The 20,376-nt window shown below is 37.8% G+C and overlaps 1 protein-coding gene and 1 long non-coding RNA gene across 2 annotated transcripts in view; one reads left to right on the top strand and one right to left on the bottom strand.

Annotated features, from left to right (window-relative positions):
* LOC129696525 (zinc finger homeobox protein 4-like) overlaps window positions 1-20,376 on the bottom strand; it is a 331,645-nt gene that overhangs the window by 233,729 nt on the left and 77,540 nt on the right.
* The window catches only part of LOC129696526 (uncharacterized), a 51,285-nt gene continuing 47,047 nt past the window's right edge, over window positions 16,139-20,376 (top strand). The window contains exon 1 of the long non-coding RNA XR_008723341.1: window positions 16,139-16,812. This is a non-coding gene — a long non-coding RNA (uncharacterized LOC129696526). The remainder of the gene's footprint in view (window positions 16,813-20,376) is intronic.

Genomic DNA, 20,376 nt, shown 5'->3' with positions numbered 1-20,376 from the left:
GGACAGAAACAAACTGGGTTCAAATGATATGTGCTCTTGCCATTTTCAACATAAAGCAGGCTCTCTGTACTTTTTATTTGGTGATCAGGCAGGACCAGACTTGACTATCTTCGCTTGTTAGCACATATTGTACATTCACCAATATCCGCCAACACTGAATAATTTACATCGGAAATAAGCTCTAAACATGTTGTACTGTGTAGAGGACTCCTATTTCATTTCATCATCTGAAAAAAACACACTGAGAAATGATATGTCTTTGCTGCCTTGCAAATAGTTCTACCCACAATTTCAGAAAGATGCAGGGCAGCAAAATATTAAAGGCATGGTATAGAACATAGACAAAAAATTCAATTAAGACAATTATTGTTGAGGGTTCGTGGGGTGGGGGTGGGGGTGGGGGGGGGGGGGGGGATAAAATTCTGCATTGTGTTGAAACAAGCCAAAATGCAGTAGACTATGATTTGTAATATGGCATCTCTCAACACTTCAAGCACTAAATGACTCTATGGGGAATGTCTCCATGCTTCTGGGCAATACATTGCAAATCATTATAAACTGATAAATTATAAAATATGCTATATGCATCTGAACACTGATCTTGATTCCTGCTGTTTGGACATGCATGGTTTATACAGACAACCAAACCAAAGCCCTTAATTCTTCTTCAGACAATAGCAGGAGAAACTTTAACATCTAAAAAAAGTCTTAACAAGTATGCTTTTGATGTTTTATCTGTAACACATTTGCAAGAGTTAAAATAAATGGCAACTTACTTAGACATTTTTAATCTTGATCCATAATCCTAAATTAATGCTTATATCTATTCCTTACATTGTTCTAATCAAATTTTTATAATAACAAAATTTAAAATCTTCTTTACAAACAACTGACTTCCACATGTGATTGAATTGCCGACTTCTCTCTTCCTCCTTAGCAAATACAGGTTGAATGGCTATGAGCAAAATAATCGATACTCCTACACTAAGATTAACTGACAAAAAGTGTACATGTTAAACAATAGGGCAATGTCTCTGCACTGAATGAATGTTCAGTTCCCATTGGAACAAAGAACTAGAATCACAAATGCCAATTATACCTCTGTTTTTTAATTGAGATTGTCCCAGCCTTCTTCTCTTTTCCAGTGAGACACTGTTTGAGAAGTGATTAAAAAGAATGTGATCTGATCAAGAGAAGAGAATAATGGCAGAAGAATGCGAGGTTCGCCACACTGTTAAGTGCTGGGGGGAAAAAAAGGCCAATAGGTTTCTTGGCCTTTTGTTTTTCCATCTGCTGTTTAGTTCCTTTATTTAACTTCAATTATTTACTTGTAGTGTTAGGGGCAGGTTAAAAGTTAGCCACATAAAACACCAGTTTGACTCACATAAAGTTACAATTTACATAACTCCCTTAAAACCCAAACACAATTATGCCAGAATTATATCAAGTTTCCTAAAGGTCATCACTGCCTCTGCTGTGGCCTTTTTCCCCCCATACCAAATCCGCTATCAATATGTCATACCAAGTTAGGCAAAGACAAAAGAGAGGATCAGTGTGAAAACTGCACATATATCTAATCCTGACAAAGGAATGAATAGACCTTCACAAGTGTAATTATACTTGTTTATTTGTTGCCAGATACAAACGACTGATGAAAAATCCATCAAAGCAGACTGGCACCGAGCCCTTTCCTTGCTAAATCCACATTTCGATTCCATTCAATGTTTTTTTAAAAGTAAAGTACAAACTTTTGCCTTAATTTTTGATAATTCTTTGACACAAATACAGTGTTATTAGGTACATTCGAAAAATACCCTTCCTGGGCTGTAACCTCCTTTTGTCTTTTGCAGAATCCATGCTCAGAAGCTGCATGAGTGTGGTACATGGTTTGCTGGTCATGGATTGTGAAGAATTAAACAGCTTTTGGCTGCCCTCATCTTTAGCATGTATTTCAATCCAGGTACCATATTTTACATAAAAGACAATAATTATGTTTGATTACTTCAGCTTTTTCTATCTAAAGTAATGTGACGTTGGTCAACATTCTCCTTTATATTCTCAGTCTACTGGCCATCATCGTTCAGAACATTTGAAGTTGCTCAGAGGATATCATCAGCCACATGTTCTGGTAGCCTACGTTAACCCATGTGATGGAGATTTTTCATGATATCCCTATTGCACACTTACATAAACAAATTTACAGTGTAGCAAGCCAGCAGCTTATTGCATTACCGATATAGAAAATGTGGCTGTTTTAACTTGCTATTAATGCAGATAATATGTTTTCAAAAACTAAGATGTTTTGTGGTCATTGAATACAACATATTTCTGTAATTATCCACCCATTTTTTTCTGAGAAACTACACATTCTTTCACTATCTAAAAGGAACAATTAAGGTAAAACAATCTGCATAGCTAATGTATTAGTGGGCTCTCCAATTTAAAACAGAAAAGCTGTAATTTTATTTTGCTGGCAATCTGGAAACACTCTGGAGTTAATTACAGCTGATTTGAAGTGAACCGCACAAACAAAGGGCAGCCTATGTCCAGACAATTATACTGCATTAACCAGCTTAGAGCTTCCTGCTGATGTTTCAGGGCTCTTCTATTACACCCTTCTACCTTCCCAGCACGATAGAAAGTGCTCCTGCAAGGATGAATTAATGAAGAGAACTGCAAAAGAATGTGTGACGACCTTTTTGGACTTGGCAAAAACTTTCCGCCCAAGTCACCACAAAGACGCGGAAGGTAACTAAGTTTGAATGGAAGACTGAAACAAAATATACATCTGTCTTGTAAAAGGTGAAGAAAATAAACATAAAGATTTCAAAGAAAAATAACTATACAAATATAGATAAATAAAGGGAATATTTGTATCTTTATGCTACCTAGCCTGTCGAAGTTTGTCTTTGATATTGTTCTGCTCCTGATTAATCAAGCCAGTTGTTCTGTACCAATAATCAGTCAACATGACATTTGCAACCTTGGCAGGATTATCTCTACATATTTAATTCTAAGAATAAATGCAGCTTTTGGGTTATGCTGGACGTAAAGTAAATGACATCTGATTATACCATTTATAGATTACAATTGTGATCCAATGTCTTTTATAACAACCTACTTTTCTTTTAAGTAATCAATGAATTGTCACACAAAATAATCCACTGCCAGGATATTAACGTGGTCTTACCATTCATAAAGGTACAACAAGTCGCAGTGTAACAAACTATACTAACACAAACACCGTCTTGCAGCAACTTTTCCTGTATCTTGTCTCATATGTCTGAAGTTCAATAGTTGTTAAGACATCCCTGCCATTAGAAATCTCCTATCTCTTTCACCTCATGTAGTTGGTGCAACAGACAAACTGGCTGCTCTTATTAACAATCCAATGTTTCCTCAATGTATAATATACAGCATTTTCAGCATAAAATCGGTAGCACGGGCTGTCATTTTTAAAAAGTGGAGTGACAATGTTGAGATAAATCTGTAAAAAGATTTACATTTTGAGGAAGTAATATGATATTATCTTTACATGTAAAAAACAACACGTATTTTTAAGTGTGCTGTTTTCATCTTCCTCGTCTTATAGCGCCAAACCCTTTAACTGAATTGATCAACATCCAAAATTACCTTTAGTTTAAAGTATTGGAGTGTTATACACAAAGGGCGGGATAAGGTTGGTAACCAGACTTTGTCTGATATGTGAAGAAATCAGAATCAGCGCCTGAATGGAAAGTGTACAGCCCTTGCTGCTGGTCTGCTTTTGATATGTGGAAGTGGTATACAGCAGAATTGGGCACAGATGAAATGGATGGATTTTCATGTGTGTCTAACAGCCTCATGTACATTAATCACCCTCCCTTTGTCTCATCCATGCGAAGAAGGATTAGATTTAAAATGATGACTGGTTAATCCCTTTGATTTCCCTGTGCTAAATAAATATTAATCTACAAGTCAATCACATCTTATATTATAATGCAAGGTGTACACAATATGAAAGTACTGCATACTGCAACAGCTTTTACAAGCATTCATCTGAGCATAACATCATTCTTTTACCCCTTAACAAGACAAAATTGTTCCTGATCAGGATTCAATTCAATAAAGTTAACAATTCAGATTCAGATATACAAATTAACTCAAATCCATGATGCCATTACAAATCAAGAGCATGGGTACGGTACACTATTCTGGACTACTAATGAACAATTATTAATGCCATGTTTATTTAAGACTCAATACTCAGAATCTGTAATTTCACTTTACTTCAGTCCCTCATAAACACTGAGAGGCCACTTGGATCACTTTGAAGGACAACGCAGGCAATAAGTGAGAAAACTGCTGTCCCCCTGCTTTTAATGGGTGCAGTTTTCCAGTTACTACAGGTTTTGACATTTTCACTCAGAGTTATTTATGTTCATAACAGATCCCAATATAATTATTAGGTAATTTATTTCCAGCGATGACTCCTCCTAGAGCCACCTAACCAGAATCACCATTAATGTTAAGAGTTCAAAGCTGATCTGCCACAGATCCAGCTTCAAGGCTAGTTCTACTGTAATTATTTTCATAAAACGTAATCACAGACCAGGTACCCAAGTGAGCATTCCAGAACTATTAGCAAAGTTTTAGCAGCAAAATCTTTAGTGAAAAAAGATAGGTGTAACAGGATTATAGGACCTGAACTTTGTTATTAAAAAAGTCATTCATTTACATTGATATATATGGGTTCTATCCACGATTAGAGCTATAGTGTGATCTGCAATACTACTGTCGCCATTCTTAATTCAAAAAGTCCTCAGGAAAATGATCATGCACTGAATGAGTTTTTAATGTAAGCACAGCACTACAAATAATGCAAAAGTTTAAAAATGACACTTCCCTATAGATGCTCAAGCCAGTAAAACTATGCGAATAAAGCGTACCATATATTCTAAAACTGAAATGACAAACAGGCAAAACACATAGGAAATGAACTCGTTGTTTTGTGAAAGTTATACTCAAAAGTACTAAATATAAATAGATCCTCCCCTCCACCCAAATGATGGTTCAAATTTGTATACTGTTTGTATATTAAACTTTAACGCTGTTTGGGCCGAAGGGAATCAAAGAATTAACTGCATTCAGTGATAAACAATTAGCTCACTCTCCAAATGGCATTCTGCTTAAATGTTAGCGCTTACTATATGCAGCAGCCGAACAACATCCAACTTCAAGTTGCAATTAAAACTACTTTCGTCAGAATGTTTTGAATGCTTAAAGCACTTTACCCAAGTTCTTCATGTATTCATTAGAATTCAGCTTGGTTGCATTCTACACATTTTCAAGGGACTTGGCTTACTTTCTGCCATGGATTTTCTCTCCTTCCCTGAAGGTAATACGTCCTTCATGGAGAATGATTCCATTCACCCTCTGGTACTTTTCCCAAGTTGCCACCACTCGTGGAAGTCTTGTCAGAAGCGGCAACCTGCCATTTCTTCACGTGGAGCCGCGCAGTTGAACCCGACACTGCCCTCATTCAGTATCCCACACATACGTCAATTTCAGCAAGGGACGACGTTGGAGACCAGGCAGAAACAGGAGCCCCGGCAGTAGTACTCCCCTCTTGTAACCCCCAGCGGTCCGCCAGCAGACTCCACACAGAACAAGTGCTGAGTCGAAGCTTTATCCCTGTCCGCTCCAGCGACCTACTTCCTTGGAATGTGTGTGTTGTGTCTCTCTCGGACGCCTGCCACAACTTTGGTAACTGATCCGTGGATTCCGTTGAAATTACGGCGGAGAATTCCGCGGAAACTCCGTCGCGTAATGAAGCGGTGGATTTCGTTTTGAATCACCTTCTCTGCATTCCTGTCCGTGCATCACGAATTGTTACCTTTCGCATAAGCACCTCATTCTCTTTGGTTGCACCGTTCCGAGCTCTCTCAAAATTCAGAGTGCGTCCAAGCTTCTGAACCATTGGCTGCAATCTCCGCTACAAAAGAGAAATGACTAATTGATTTTGCAGTGATTTATATTTTCGGAGGTTGCAAACTACTTCAACGCGCCAGTTTCTCGGAGGAACACAACATGCGACTGAAGTGAAAGTCTCACGCCACAATAGCTCTTGAACCAGCATCGTCTAACTGGTGTGATGAAATACACAATGATGAGGAAAGTGCCGCCTTCCGATGGGCTCCTCTAGAAATGGACAATTATTAACACAACCTACCCTTCCTCCGACAGCGAAGAACGCCAAGAGTCAATCGCAAGCTGGACCCGCATGGTCTGCGGGACAAACGGCCACTGTGGCAACTTACAATATTCAATTCCATAATAAATATTATTGATGATTGATTTAAAGGGATGCTTTATTGGCATAAGGTGGCATCCTAAACTTTATTTAGGTGGAGTGGCGTGGGGGGGGGAGAGCTAAAAATTAGAAATGTGATTCTTTTTATTAAAGCTACACATGCAGTCAAAGATAAAATGAGATGACACAATCGAGGTCTCGGGCTGATTATTTTAGGGGCAGTGTAACTCTACGCACAAAAATAAAGCATCGGAATGAACAACTTCAGCGCCTCGGTGTTAGAGCGATTAGCAAGTTTAGTTGTCTGTACAATGAAGGCAAATGATTAGTGAGAACAACAGCTGAGGACTTCATCACCGCAACAAGAGTTAAAGTTTATGACAAGACAGAACCTAAAGCAGGATGTTGATTAGGTTTCAGGTTTAAGTGCAAACAGACAATAAATGGCTGTAATTAACAACGCATCAGGACATTCAATATTAATTGTGCAGCCAAGAAACGCTTAAAAACTACAGTTCTTTGTTGTTGACAATATTTCTGTTATTATTTCAAATGAGAATCTTATATAAAAATTACAAAAGTCATTGGAAATCTTCCGGACAGAAAAAAATATTCAACATTAATATTGATAGTTTTCAATACATTTAAATTGTTTAAAAAAGGAAATCTCCTGAAGGAACCGCAATGAGAGATTTAACCAAGATGGCTTCTTCTGGTCTGAAGTATTTACAGAAATTGCAATATTATTATTTGGATTTGAACTTGATATTTCTTTCTGAATCATAATCTAATTATTCAACAATGAAGAAAAGCAGAAAAGGGGTGATCCAGTTGCTTCTATTTTTAACTCATTATACCTTTCAAAACATGTATTGCCAGACAATAATCAAGCCTCTTTTCGATAGTCAGTTGGTTTTTGTTCCTCTTAACGAATGATCTATTTGTCTTTGAGCTGTGAGAGTTAATATAATAAACAATTGTTCTCAATGTTGCAACAATATTTATAACCTTAAACCATTTGAATATTTCTTGGGAGTATTTCATTCAGGGTCTGTGCATCTGCCATATCAATTATTGAACCGTTTTTAATAAGCTAACTATCAACATAAAGGCAAAACAGTGAAATTAACTATTATTTAGAAATTATCTTTTATAATGCCCTTGAATTATCTAAAATACATGAAAACAGAATTCTCCTCTGCAAATCCACAGTTTACGCTTAACTGCCTTAAATACAGCATTTTTATATTTAATTTATTTGCACTGTTAAGCTATCGCTGAAGTCTAATGTCACAACCCCATCTTTATCCTTCCGAATCCTACTTTATCAAATGTTACCATCTTGAGAATATATAATCTCAAGTTTACTAACCCTGCATCTCCCCTGAGCTCCATTTATGTTGGTCCCGAACACTGCACAAAAGTGGCACTGAAAGGCCTTTTGCCCCCTTTGGTACTCACAGACTCATTGGTCTTGACATTTTCACTTCATCCATGACAAATGATCTCATGACTGCGATCAGATTGCACAAGATGACCACTTTATCCACAACTAAATCATTAGCTTCCATCAGTGCATTTTCCTGATGTGCAAAAAGATTCCATCCCATTAGCACTCATATCATCATTTTCCAAGATTCTGATTTTTTTGATGTTGCCTTTAAAATAATGCTCATTGGCTGATAATACTTGCACATATATGCGATATCTGCTGAGACCCTTCCACTTTAGATCAGACAGGATATGAGAAGACTACTTAGTAAGTGCTTCTCAAGGGATTTCAGTGACTCTACTCAACCTCTGCCCCATTGTAAACAGTGCTGCAGATATCTCATCTGTTGTGTATCCTTCCCTTGTTTCAGGGAAAAGACGGTGGTGGGGTTAGGGGGTTGTTGATGATGGACTTTAGAAATCGGGAGGTAGAGATACACTGTACTACATTACTGTAATGTTTCCTTGCATTTTATACCCAACTGCTTAGACAAACAGAAGTTGTTAATTTTACACACTTTGATACCAATGACAAATATTTACACTGCGAATGTCAATTAAATGACAAAGTTAAATTTTCAATATACAGATCAGAAACCCAAGCCTAATCAAAATTACTAAGGATGAACTCATCTTAAAATAAAAACCTTGATGTTGAGGTGGAAAGAATCTACTTTTATTTTCACCCTGTCGATTCATGTTTGACTTAGGGCTCAGCTACAAGATGACACCTTCAAAAGTGGAGTTGACCTTCTCCTCTGTGAAGTACTGTCTATGGTGGGGGCAACACTTCAAGTGATGTTCTTATTGGCACCTGCCCCTTCTTATTGGCCCAAGGACAAAGCGAAGTGGCATGTGAAGCCTGGTTCATGAATAAATCGAGGTGAGCTGGAGAAAGTGCTCCCTGTGATTTGCTTGTTGACAGCGAACACTTAAATGGGCCTCTAAGACCAACAACACTTGGCAGTACTTAATGACTCCAGCTTTGCAACCTGCATCATTTCAGCAAAAGAACCCCCTTACCATTCCTTTATACTACTTCAAAACCTAAAGATCTGTACCAACACAGTGCTTGCCCTGTCTATTGTGTCAGGTAATTGCTGGCACCCTTTATGTGCTGGGTGTGGAAATTGAAAATCTGCATATTATGCTCGTCTGGTTAAAGAAATTGTAAAATCTACAACTCTCACAAGAACAAATACCAACATTTAATTGCATCCATGATGGAAAGTGAATAAACTGACGAGGGAAACATTGAATAGATTGGATGGAGTCTTTCATGAAGTATAAATTTCTGCATATGTCAAATAGCTTTTTCTTGTACCGTCGGCACAATAAATTCCAATGAATTATGTAGTTCTAATATCCCATCAAACTACTTCATACAGACTTTATCATTCAACAGCTGTGGATGGTCCTCAATATATTATGTTAATGGTTGTAACCTCATACCACCTTTTAAAACTTTTGTATTATTACAGATCACCTGAGAAAACATCTACTGTACATACGAGCAGATTATATTTTATACATACACATTGTGTGTATTTTGCGACAGCTTTTTAATCCACACACAGTTAATTCCAATACGGTTCTTCAAATAGGACTTTCATATTGACAGCTTTGTTTGGGTGAAGAAGGCTTCACCCATTTTAAACTTTGAATCATTCCTAATAAACAAAATGTGAATTGGTCTTGAGCAAATATTTCGATAAAAAGTTCCCAACAAATTAGAATTAATTGAAACATTAGCATATCTGGAATGGCTTGCTTCCTGCAGTATTCCAAGGAGATAATGAAATTATTTTAAAAATGCAATATTCTTATAATTTTTGATCTTCCATTATGGATTTAATCATGCGTTTGGATCTTATATTGCAAACAATGGCATTAGTATAGTTAGATATTCCAAATATTACAGCAATATTGTTCAGAAATATGTGCATTTCAATTAAAGGAAATGTTTAACAATTATGATCGCATTTACTCCTGTGAAAGGCTGCTTTCAGTGTGGTTTATTGAGCAACTGTTATTCTATATATTTCAAGCTGATACATTCCCCACCAAATATATCATTAAACGAGTACTAGTAATTTGTGATTTTGTGATATTGGCATTCTTTGTTCATCTCTGTAACAGTCTAATGCTGAATCTAATGAATTGATACATTTATTGTTATAGAGTAGTTCAAATAACTGATTCTGTTTTTTCATTCATTCTAAAAAAAATCATTCATTATAGATAAATGCTGCAAAATAGATTAGAATGATTATCTTTGCTAAAAAAAAATGTTGTCTTATTTTGATGGCTTGAAAATATGATTTAAGCAGATCTTTCCATAAGAAAATATGGTCTACCAAGATTGCACAAGTCTGTAACAGAAGCTAACTATATACTAATAATAACTGTCAATTTCATATTCCATCTAAGGTTGTTTATTTTCCTGTCAGTGTGCCAATACACTCACTATTTCATAAGCCAATAAAATATAAACATATCAATAGTGGAAAATACTTAAAGCTTCCTATCTCCACCTGTACTTCTAATCAGTCGAAAGCACACAGATTTTATACTTTGCAATTTTAACACAGCATAGCTAAAATGAAACTGATAAGAGTACCTTGAGGCAGTTTGATTGTTTCAAGCTATTTTGTGAATCAAAATAAATCTAATAACCGTGTCACATTAACTTGCTAATTACGACTTTTTTAACATAGGAGTTTCGCTCATAATGTTACAATTGCATTTGTATAGTCTGTCCAAAAGACTTATTGGATTATTTCAAGTCTTACAATTATTATTTTAGCAATTTAAAGTAACTTAGCTATTTCTCCTCTATGCTACAGAACAGGGGCAAATTGTAACCAGCTACTAACCTGCCTGTCAATTCTGCAGAGACTGGAAATGTGCCAATTACAGCACATGACAGTTTATTAAATGTGTTTAACACAATTATAAAATATGCCAATCTTTAGAGAAATAGACTATATCACATTTTTGCATGTTAAAAAAAACATACACAAATTAAAGTAGCGATATGCAGTTATCTGTGATTTGACTTTATGATATTAAAAGACGGTTGAATCTTTTTCAGCTTAAGTAATTTTGCATTAAATATTAACCTGACCAGATCTTTATTCAAATGACAAATATGTGCATATAGAAGTTTTGTGAACTGCCAGCAAACAATAGGGGTCAATAGCTGATCGTCTATGTCTACACTTGTTTGGGGCCTGAAAATGTTACTTATTACAGCCTAAATCCTTGTGAAACCTACTAAAAGGATAAGTAAACAGGAAAATGTCTCATTTAATGTTGTCAAAAATTGCACCTATTGGTCTTCACTTTCTAAATGACAAAAAAAAACACATCACTTTGAAAGCTGTGAACTAATAAAAAGTAATTTTCTTTAAATGATATCCCTGTGAGAGATTTTAATTTAAGTGTTTAAAAATAATTCACAGCACAATAAACTGATCAGCTGACAAAGACTTATTTACATGATTATCAATCTTTATGTTTCTGCAATATTACTTGTAACCTTTATTGGGGGAAAAAATTGCCACAGAAAGTAGTTCAACCTGGTCAATATTTGGTCTGTGACATGCCTGGCATGTTCATGTAACTCTGTTGTATACAAACCTTTGTTTATCAGCCCAAGCTTCACCATTATCATACATATTACTTCACAAGATGAGAGAATCCAAGGGAATTCCACAAACTGCTGAAATATGAGACTATACTTGTTTTCTCAAGTCCTGGACAAATACATCTTTAAAGTGAGCTGATAATTTGGGGGGGGGGGGGGGGGGGGGGGGGGGAGGGAAAGAGCCTGCATTTTCATCTTCCTTTCATCTTAGTCACTCAGTCAACCATTCACTCTGCCATTCAACAGTACTTTTCATTATGTAAAATAATGCTAATCCTTTTCCGATGCTTTCACACTTCTATAAACCTCCATTTCTCCAACTGAAAAGCAATTATATCAGTTTACGTTTCTGTCAAAAAAAACAGGATTAATTCTGGAAGAGCAGAATCTCTTCCTTTTTTCATATTCTGTTATCAGAACCTAGAGAGATTATTAGTGAAGGTATTTTCACAATGCTAAGCTACACTTGCTTTTAAGCTGTGGTTTAATTGGTCAAAGAAAAACAGCTTTAGTTACTGCGGAAACCCTTTTTCAGCAACAGAATTGACCTTTCCTTGCTAAGGTCTGAATAGAATGAACCTGAAACTGGTCTATTAATCAGAAACAAATTATGAAAGAATGCAGCTGGTCTGGTTGACACCACACTGTCTTAGGATGCACAGTAAAAGCTTAGTAACAATGTCCTCTTCATGGGTAATGAAGAACCATGACAAATGAGACAGAAAAACTATTCGTTTGCATATGCAAATTCCTATACAAAGGAAACATGTGCAAACAAGTGTCGTTGTAAGGTGGATTAGGCAAACAAGGCTTTCTTTTAGGACACTCTGCAGCCCTGAACATTAGTCAGCACAATTAACCCAGTTACCATGGGGACTAATGAAATTTTACCATGGTATGAGTTAAATTAGATAGCTAGTTATGTGTTTCCTCTACCCAATTCAAGATCTATTATTTTTCTCTAGACAATAATGCAATTGTGCTTGCCTGATCTCTGCCAACTCAACAAGCCTCTAAATTAACAATTTGCATATGTTAATATAATTAAGTTCTAATTACATGAAAGTTGTACCTTTCACTTGCACTTTCCCCAGACGCTGTTTAGCTTGAACTCCATCCAAGTTCTAAACCCTAAAAGAAGGGATTTTAACTCAAAAGAAAAGAAAATCGGCCCGAGGCTTAAACGGAAGGGCCCTACACTTAATACATTAAGCCTACTAGCATCTTATCTTTCCACTCACTCTTGCTGCTGGTGTTGTGGGTATGTGAACTGTACCAACCTGCCAGGATTTCTGACCTCCAGTCACTGCTTCAATTGTATTAGACAACGTCGCACAACAATTAACACACACTGATTATTCATTGTGAAATCATTCCAGCATTCACACTTCTACACGTGGACTGTATATTACACTCAAATGGTAAAGTTACACTCAAATTACCTGCTACCTAAATATACACAACTGAAAAACTAAGTAGAAATTACATAAATGATTATTCAATTACAATTAGTTGATTATTGGAATCAAATCTGTTCATATTGTTGACAGTGATAAACAAAACTATTTCTAGTGAATCTGTATAAAATAATTCTAAAGTCACATATTTGAAACAGCAGCGCATATGAAATAGATATAACTTTTCAAAGCAAACGAGAAAGGAATTTTAGGGAGAATGGACAGCTTGCACGAATTAAGGAGCCTTTGTCCTTTCCCGTATGCATTTCTTTTTGCAGACTAAATTGAGCGAGCCTGCTCCACATTTTTAGGGAGGAACATTTTACACTGACTGGAAAAAATGTTCTGCAGTGTACGAAAATTGATGCAGCTGCATCTGAACTTCATCCAGATGGTTCACGTTCACAAAATAGTTTCACTTTTACTATTTTCTCACATTCTGATGTAACAACTGGATTGCATGCTTCCTTTCAATTGAGTGGTTCGTATGTATAAAAGAGAAAGAGACAGAGGGTGCGAGAAAGAGAGAGAGGTACTTGAAATTGACACTCATTCCTGGGTTGAGGCCTGTACATTCAATATCAGACCAATGGCAGTAAGAATAAGTCTACTCCAGTGAAACAGCAACTGCATTCCAACACCAGTGTATGCTCACTCTCTACATTGCTATAAAGAATGCAAGCTTCTCATTCAAGTTCACTGTATACTAAGGTACAACCACACACATGCAACATATGCAAATTTGTATGCAATAAATAAGATTTAAATTAGACTCTGCAATGTTTTGGTTAAATAATTCTCCTCTTACAATTTTATTAATTATTTCTAGAACTACAGACTGATAAATAGTGTCCTGACTCGACCGCTATTTTAACTACACACTGCTGGCATAGCTGTAAAAGCGACATTGATCCGTTGTTAGATTTCCGCCAACATTTTAAGCTTACGAAAGTTGTTCTGTATGTTCGGAAGTATGCCTGTTCACTAAATATGCCATAGATTTGTTCACAGTCTCGATATGCACAAAAACAATTCAAAATCAACACCATTGTCAAGTTGCGCCACGGTGTCCTATGTTGCCGGCTTTTACCTGTCAATAAACCATCACCATGACTTCACTTGGTGATTGAAATATGAAGACCCAGCATCACTAATTATATTCAGGCTATTTATAGATCTGACTCAAACAATAGCGACTGGCAGATATACTGCTGATCCTTAATAAAGTTTGATGACATCACTTTCACATCAACAGCGATTTTTTTCGTGATAACTTATAGAAACAAAAACAAATGACAGGCAGAATATCTAAGAGAAATATTAATATTCTGAAAATGTGTAATTTCAAAAAAATATTTTTGCCAATCAATTGTCACTGAACTTTGAATTTAACGTTCTTATATCAGTGGTTGTTATATTTTTCAAATTACGTTTTATCTTGTTGTCAAAGGCATTTTTTTGTGTGCAAACTATATGTTATATTGCCATCTGCAGGGTTTTGTTATCAAATTATCAGGGAATTTGACATGAGTGGTCACAAAATAATTTGGTTCCTACAGTTAAATTGAAAGTAGAATTATTGATTTAGAATGCTTATTGTTATATCATTAACACGATATTTCCCTGAAACAGCCAACAATCTGAATCTGGCTTTCTCAGGCGTTCAACTTATCATGGGTCAAATGCACAACTGAGCATGTGCTGACAGGGGCTACCAGTTTCCTTGGGTCACCGTCATTGTTTCAAGATTTGTAAAAGAAAGAGATTAAAATAAAAGGCCGCAACTACCCATACTGCACAGAAGGATTTTAAATCACTAAGCCTTTTCTAATAGGCTTGAGACTTATTGAGGTAGAAACCATAAAAAATGAAGAAGAGAAATTTAATCCCTGAAATATTGATTTGCACATTAATATCATATAGGGTGAGGGCAATTTGGCTTCATGGAAATGACACATTGTCGACCCTTGGTGAAGTCAGATCCAATCTTACTGCTGAACATGTCTGAATCTCAAGAGTTATTAAGGGCTTTCCTTCTTGCCTTTATGAGTTTTCCTCTGCCTACCAATTCCATGTTAAATGTATTATCTTTAAGAAATAATTGTAAAACCTCAGGGGTTTTCCAGCTAATGGAAGGGAGACTAAACCACATCAGATTCTGAAATGCAACATTAAACCCCTGCAATCAACAAAGCCACCTCAGTTCTGCATTCATCCAATGCAGGCTATAATATTGTTATTGTGGGTAATCTAATTTCACTGTGTAAGTTTTAGTTTATGGTTAAAGTGCCAAGAGAATATTATGGAATATATGAACTGATTCACCTCTCTTATTTGATTAGCCATTTTGCAGCATAAGGTTTTCAAAAATATCAATACAAAATTAAAGAAAATTATTGCGAGAAAACAGACGTTTCTTGCACCATTTTGTAAAATGCTTGTAATTGAGGGATAAGGTTCTAATTTAATTGTGGATGTAACATGGCAAACGTCAATGACAATACTGCATGATAATAATCTATACAAATCTCGTTCCTAATCATTCCAAAATGAACAACGTTTAATAAGTTAACCTACTGTATTTGCAACTATTGTTACGAGCCTTAGAGATTTTATTAAGGCCATTGACTAAATAAATTTAGGACAAAACAACAAAGGGGATATTGTATCAACCAAAGTGTATCTATTAGTGTACAAAATTAATTTAAATTTTTATCACTTGGCATTGTCCAGTTACTGAAAAAACAATCTCGTCGTCCGAGAGAAAAAGACGCGAAACAAGAACCGATTCGCACAAAATACCTCTGTCGCTATACGTGTCCCTGTGTTCATATACATAATCCATATGTACGTGTGTCTATATAGATATGTATTTACAGCCACTGCAAAATCCATCGGATGTTCCTTTTAGAAGTACAGAAAAGATTGCAGCGCAGATCAACTCGCCCGTCTAAGCCGCACTGTATGTATTTTGATTCCTTTTCGACCTTTATAGACATTAGAGGAAAAAAGTGAAAGTGTTTATTTCTGGTGCTGACAGTTTTAGGTAATCGAGCTTTTCGTATCAAATAAAAATTGCCAACAATTCTCCGGGATCTTGGAAATTAAACGTTTCCACTCGACGCTGCTACACCCATGCTCTTTGTGGACCTCTCTATTTTTAGCCTAGATTTCGTGTCGGATTTGTTTAGTTGGTGTCCACAGTTGCTGCTGAAGTGATGAAGGGGAGAGAGTGCGTTACATACCCAGCGTTTGCTCTGAGTTTAAACGATCGATCCCCGTGTCACTGTCGTGTCCCAATCGCAGAAGTCTGCCCCGAACGAAAAGGCAGGGCTACTATATACGAGCTTCAATAATAATCAAAAAAAGCACAGAACACAGCGGAGTTAAGGCAATGGGAGCTGAGGCGCGGATTTAGCTGGTTGGAATTCCGAATTGTGTTAGAAAAAAAGATACTTAGAGGCACACAGGGATGAGTCGAAACGGATAATGTGCGATACAAACTGGGGACGAAGAGTTTAGCTCGGCTTTTGACAGAAAGAGCAGCAGCCGCCAGTGGATACAGAAGCAGAGGCAGAAGGAGACACACACACACGCACACAGTCTCCTACACACACTCACACACCCACCCACCCACATGCATACACACACACACACATACACACACAAGTCTCCTACACACACACCCACACGCACACAGACAGACACACACATGGGCTGATCCAGGGACCAGGGGAGCGTGTCTGCCTTCAAGCTCTTCATCATCACCACCATGATTCTCATCACCCCGAGAGCACCAGCCTGCAATAAACAGCCACAACCTGCTGCTGCGGCTGCCTTCCGACCCAGGCTGAACGAGTTCAATTCGCCCGAGCTGCGTGCTCCCGCAGCCGCCCAGCAGCCACCCACTGCCATACTGCCAGGTAACAAAAAAAAACAAAAACAAAGAGAACTAACTGCTGTTTAAAGTAGGACACCGTCCTCCGGAAAAAGAGTGCTTTCTTTTCTGTTTAAGAGGGAATGGTTACTTGACTAAATACTGGCCCGTGGATTAAAAAAATGCAACATTTCCTTTGTACAAATGATATGGGTTTTGTTAGTAATAGAATTAACTCGGTGTTTGTTCTAACTGCTTCTGTTATTTCGGCTCTTTTTGTTCGGAAAGACGGCAGGAATAAAGTGAACAGTTCGGCGATGGAGGACATAAAATTGCGAGCCTCGGACAGTCTCGCCCCCTTGTTTCCCCCCCATCTGTCTCTCTCGGATCAGAAACTGCTTCTCAGAGCCCCCGAAAGAATGAGCAAGTTCTGTCTGGAAATAGTTTCACAGGGAGGCAAGGCAAGGCAAGTTGACAGCCCGGTCTGTCTCTGATGTATATCTACACGTCCCAAAAGTCACACCAACGTACTTATGTAAACACCAGGTACACCCGTTCTCTCCGGAGCGAGAGAGAGATAAATCCTATTTAAATCGCGTTTATATAAACCATTTTGTTATGTTTTGCTAGGGAGAGAGAGAGAGAGAGAGAGCGAGAGAGAGAGGGAGAGAGAGAGAGAGAGGGAAATATCCAGCCAAGTCTGCAATGATAAAAGAGTGCGAATCGATAACGCGGCTCCTTGGTTTTGCGACATAATACTGGCTTACCGCTGAATAAAGTACAACTTACTATTTTCCCTTCGCAGCCTCTTCTTCTTCTTTATTTTTTGTATAATGACATTAATTATTGTCACATCCACTGGCCCCGGTTGCTTTTGCAATTAAACACACAAAAAAGGATCCCAGGCCAGAAGAAAGTGGGTCTTTTGGGCCGGCCCGGGTGAGCACTCTCGCCGGCGCTGCGACCGCAAACGGAAAAGGGAAACTGGAAATGAAAATCCGATATATCTTTATTCTGCTAATTATTTTGCCCTGTAAAAAATGGCTGATTAAGTTGAGTGCGCATGTGTCTTCATTACCGATGCACGACGGGAAGGTGTAATTAGCGAGGTGATCAACATTCAAAAGATTGGACTTGACGCTTTGAAGTTGAAGCCGCGGTGGGCGAGAATGGAAAAGTCATCAACCTGACCCACGGCACACACTCAGACACACACGGAGCCACGGGGAGAGAGGGAGAAAGGGGGGGTGAGAGTGGAGGGAGGGAGGGAGATGTCAGACACCGACACAGACACACACACACACACATAAGCACAGACACAGGACATAACACAGCCCCCGGTCCCGGATCAAGACAAAGACAAACCCACACACAGGGGTTTAACAATCGCCCTCTGATTTAACACTGGCGGGAGTAAAGGGGAAGGGAGGGGGGCGGTGGGGGGGCGAGTGAAGTGTGTGTTGTGGTGGTTGGTGGGGTGAGAGGGGGGGGGGGGGGGGACACAATTAGAGCAGCGGTGTGATTAATACTTTCTCAGACACACAAGCAGCAGATCCATTCTCACAAACTCAGGTTCACTTCAACGAAACAAAAAAAAGTCACATTATATACAAAGGTCTCTACACCGGGGGGATCCTAACGAAACACCGGGGTCGCCTTTTTTTTTGAAGGAAAACTGTCTGCATGTGCCTGCAGCCGCTGTGCAAATACAATTATAAGCATTTTGAGAGCTAGAAGTAGGGGAAGTGCTAAAAATGATCGATATACAAAAAAAAGTCAGAGTTTCTTGCTTAAAAACGAGAGTTTGCTTTTATTAAAGGAAGAGCATTATAAAATTAAAAATGCTACTTCCATAATTTCTCGGAAAAAAATATACAGAAAGAAAATCGAAACGGCGATCAGTAAAAAAAATTACAATCGCTTATATTTATTAATAAATATAATCATTCTATTTAATTAAGATTTTAAAATAAAAATGACCAGTACCAGTCACACTCAAGAACCGAATAAGGTTAAAAATCAAAAACCCAGCTCGTCGCTTCCTTACTAATCGCTTCTTTTCAGCGGAACACTACCTGTATTGATTGCGTTGATATCTGATCTACTGACGTGACTTTGCAACAGCAATCTAAATTACAATTTTCCTCTATTTTAATGTTTGTGTCTATATCCCTGATTGTATTTAAACTGAAATAACGCGTGGTTGTCGCGGGGGCTGATTTTGTTTGAGATAGTTCTCAACAGCTGGCAAACCCTACCTCTAATGCTGCTCTCTTCTGTCCCTCACCCTTAATAGTCGCTATCGAATAAGACACTAAGGATGTTAATCGTTATGAGAAAATCAGGAGATCACCACTTATCTGGGGGAAAATCGAAGGCACTTTATTCAGAGCTGGGCTAGAGGATATGATAAGACTGGGCGAGATAGAGCAGAACTGTAACAGCACATGTTTCTCTCTGTCCCTTTCTTTCGCATGCTATTCCTCCCCCTTTCTGTTCCATGTTGCTGTGCATTGAGAGGTCTCTATCGGGGTCTCTGTGTACGGTGGCCGCCAGTAGCCCTCAATTCGCCTCTTGATCTCTCCCCTTGTCTATCACATCGTCTCTCTCCCTCTCTGGGACTCTGATCGCTCAACATCAACCCATCAGTACTGCTTAAATGTTAGGGACCCGTGCTCGAGACACCTCGATAACCCCCACACCCCCTCGGGGGCTATTTGCCAAAGGCGCTGTGTTAAGTATTTTTTTTTAAGACAAAACCTTAGTACCTTATACGAAAGCCGAAAATAAGTCACGCATAGTAGATCCGCAATGGCCAACGCACAAAACTACGTTATCCTATATTCAATAGATAAAGCAAAGAATTCCGGCTAAGAGAAACGATTTCACATATCAACAATAAAGGTATATCGATCGGCTTGAAGTTCCAACACTCTCCAAGTTACGGTTCAACCTGCTACACTTTGTTGATGAGAAAAAAGTAGTAAAACGCCCCACAAGCGCTAAAACTTTTCCAATAATAAACATCTTTGCCATAATTTTGACCATAATAGCGTCGCGCTTCTTAAATTAATTTAAATCTAAATAATTCTCATGGTTAAAACGCACTTCTTAAATGTCTCACCCTCGTTCCACGATCCAATCTACTAACTCCGTTTGAATGAACGCATTCTTATAACATTGTTTTCTAAATATAAAGTGTTTTACAAACTGATAAGGATTATATTTAGATACACTTTTAACGTTTAAAAAGTAGTTCGTGCATTACCTGTGTTTCATCTCCCGCTCTATCAATCCTTTATTCTCTTGGTCTTTGTAATTTGATTTTAGAGATTTATTTTGTACACAATGTAGCAGATCTTTTTTTTCTCTCTCTCTGTTGAAGGGAAATGTATACGATGAACACGCCTGGCGCCCTCTGGGGCTTAAAAGGTCATCACTTTGACAGCATGCTGACCATCATCTCCTCCCGGGTTCGGCCCATTGTTTATAAACACAGAAATATATACACCGTTTCCTATTACTTAACAGCAGAAATTTCACTTTCTATCCTTGATAATTCCAGCACCCAATGCAAAAGAAGCGCGAAATGAATAGAATGCAACGTTAC

The sequence above is a fragment of the Leucoraja erinacea genome, chromosome 4 (assembly GCF_028641065.1).
Source record: "Leucoraja erinacea ecotype New England chromosome 4, Leri_hhj_1, whole genome shotgun sequence".
Taxonomy (NCBI): Eukaryota; Metazoa; Chordata; class Chondrichthyes; order Rajiformes; family Rajidae; genus Leucoraja; species Leucoraja erinaceus.
The sequence above is the reverse complement of the archived record's forward strand: the minus strand, read 5'-3'. Positions and strand labels throughout refer to the sequence as shown.